Here is a 3,248-nt window from a genome sequence, read left to right as displayed (position 1 = left end):
AGAGAATAACTTTTGTTTCAACCGATAAGAAGTGAAAATAAAAGTTACAAAATTTTACTTCAAATAAATTTATGTTTAAAAGTAAAAATTATATTAAAAAAATCATTTAGATAAATTTAGTTCAATGTTCAAGATTTTTGTTCAAAACTTTTGAACTTATGTTTATGTTTCTGAACGCTAAATCAAACCTACACTAAATTGAAAGAAATGCATAAATAAACAATAACAGGGGCCAGTGCAACAGCAATAGAACCTGAGTCCCCACCAATAATAGGGAATAATAACAAACTAAAATAATTAAGGAGAGTGGAGACAGGCCTTCTATTAATTTCACTGCATGCAAAGGCTTGACATTTGTCACTCATTAGCTAAACTCAACTCAGAATATAATGTTTGTGCTATATATGTACCTCACCAAGTTCTGCATCACATGAACTTTTCCATCCAATTCCAACTCATATATAGACTTGTGTAATAAGTAACAAGTGTCAGAGAAACTTCCTTCTAAGTCATAACCACCTAACTCATTAATTTTACTTCACATCCTCACATTTATTTATGTTCGAGCACTCAGGTTAGAATGTCAATGGGACGGGGCAGGAGTGAGGATGTTTTCCTGCTTCCTATTTCCGTCTCTAGAATTGATTCTCATCTCCACTTCGATTTTTGTCATAAAAAGATAATTGTCTTTATTTTCATTTTTCGTGTTTTTTGCGAGATCCCATTTTCTATTTCTATATATTGAACATTTATATAAAAATTATAATAAAAAATAAAATAAATTATAAAACATTATTACAAACATATCTTATCGAAGATTATAAGTCAAAAAATATAACATAAATTATAGTCCATAAGAGAGTAAGCACTGAGCAGGAAGAGTGGCCGGTAGCGACTGGCAAAGGGATATGCTGTTATGGCTGTGACTATGGACACAACTATGAGGTAGCGTTTGGTGGAGAGACAGAGACAGAAAGACTGAGATTGAGAGACAGAGACTGAGAGACAGGGATTGAAACAAATCTCAGTATTCTGTTTGGTGCAAAATGGGAGACATGAATTGAAATAAGAATGAAACTCTAATTTAATTTGCACAAAGGGTAAAATTGGAATTAATTAATTGAAATGAAAGTATTTAAGGTATAAAAGGTTATTAAAGTTTCAGTCTTCATCTCTAAAAATTTTAGTCTCCTGTGTCCCTACTTTTTGGAGGTACTGAAATACTGAAATTTTGGAGACAGAGACAGAAATTTTAGTACCAGTTTCTGAACTAACAAACACAATACTGAGTCTCAGTCTCTCAGTCTCTGTCTCAGTACCTGAAAACAAACGCTACCTGAAAGATTTGGAGTTTTGAACTTTTTTAGAGAGTTGAAAATTCAAAACGACTCTAAATAAAGTAATAGGAGAGAATAGAAGACATTCAATAAAATAAGGTTAGAATTTCAATAGGTGAAATTACTAAAAAGTTCATATATTAAAAATAAATTCAGAATCTTTAAATAAATTCAAGAATTTGGAGAATTCTCGAAAATGGGGCAGAGATCCCCGTTCGAGTCTCGTACCTATTTCGGAGAGATTTTAATCCCCATCTCCATCTCTACGAGAAAAATTCTCTATCTTCAAATTTCCATTTAAAACAGTCTCGTAAAAATCTCCACGTTTCGAAAAATTTTGACACCCCTAACTCAGGCTTCTCAATTGGATTTTCTTTAAAACTATAATATTTACTAACTGCTAATAAGTAATGGCAATTGACAGATAAAGAATATTTTTTAAAAGGATTTAGTTTTGATTAATTTTAGATATTGTTACTATAAAAAATTATACAAACATTTAATTATATATTATCATATGTTACCAAGTGCTTGGCTTAGTTATTTATTATTTTGAAAATCTTACGATTCAAACATTTGATTCAACGATAGCATATATAAAATTCTCTTTTACATTATTATTCAAAATTAGAAAATAACTTGTAACGATGGACCACAGAAAAGGGTGATAAATCATAAAAATAAAAGTGTGCAATATACGTGTCACGAAATGAAGATGGAGACATGCATAGGGATCATAAGGAATTTGTGCCCATAAACTAAGACCTTGGCTTTCATAACACATTAACACTTTGCTTCAGGATAGAGGATAGAGGATAGAGGATAGAGGATAGAGGATGGAGAATGCATGTGGTTACCCTGGCCTATCCCTTCATATTTGTCTTAAGATGTTTTTTCATTTCGAAAATATTTGGTAACAAAAAAAAATCACTCAAAAATAGTCATAATTTATTTTATTTAATATTTATGAATTATTACGATAATTAATAAATATTAAATAAAATAAATTTTAGTTATTTTTTTTGTCTACTTAATATTACCCTTTTCATTTATTCATTGTAGCACGAGCCTTCGTTTATATTAAATGCATGTACCTAGTATTTTGAAATTATTAATTCTGGAATATTTTATAAAAAGAATATACATTTAAAATTTTTTATATATTTACTACGTATTTATTAAAATAAAATTAAACATTTAATTAAACATAGAGTTTTACTAATAAACACTAGTTAAGACTACCTATAAAAAATTAATGTTACACATTTTAAAAGTAACAAATTTTTAATATTTGAACCCATAAATTTGTATATTTAATATTTTAATTATTGTCTTTAGAACATTTTTCAGTTAAATCCTTAAATTGTTGCCTAAATTTTTAGATATGGATTATGGATCGCCTGCCATATGTTCAATTGTAGATTGCCAAAACGCTAAAAGAACATATAGAGTGCCGTAGATGTTGCAGGGTTGTGTGTTGAATGTTGACAAATGCCAACAAATTTGTCAACATGGTTTGGAATATATATACTTCGAACAAATTAAATATAATATTTAATATAAAAATGTGACTAAGAGATAACAAATTATATTATTCAATGAAAAAAATGTATATCTTTGACTCCCCTTATTTAATTTGATTGTTTATGTGAAAGGAAGAAAGGAGCCTGCACCATAGGGCCACTGACTGGGTACATGAATGATATATAGTTCCTTTCTTAAATCATAATTTAAAAGGACAGAAACAAGTAGAGTGAAAGAAAAAATGCCTTCATCTTCTTATACTAATATTATTCGGATTCCTTTTTTAGAAATAACTCCTAGACTAGACTGGACATACTTAGGGTGTATTTTAGAATGCTTAAAATTTAAATTTATTTAATAATTATATTTTTATAATTATTTTTTCAA

The sequence above is a fragment of the Arachis duranensis genome, chromosome 6, assembly GCF_000817695.3.
Source record: "Arachis duranensis cultivar V14167 chromosome 6, aradu.V14167.gnm2.J7QH, whole genome shotgun sequence".
Classification (NCBI taxonomy): domain Eukaryota; kingdom Viridiplantae; phylum Streptophyta; class Magnoliopsida; order Fabales; family Fabaceae; genus Arachis; species Arachis duranensis.
This window is presented reverse-complemented; position numbering follows the sequence as displayed.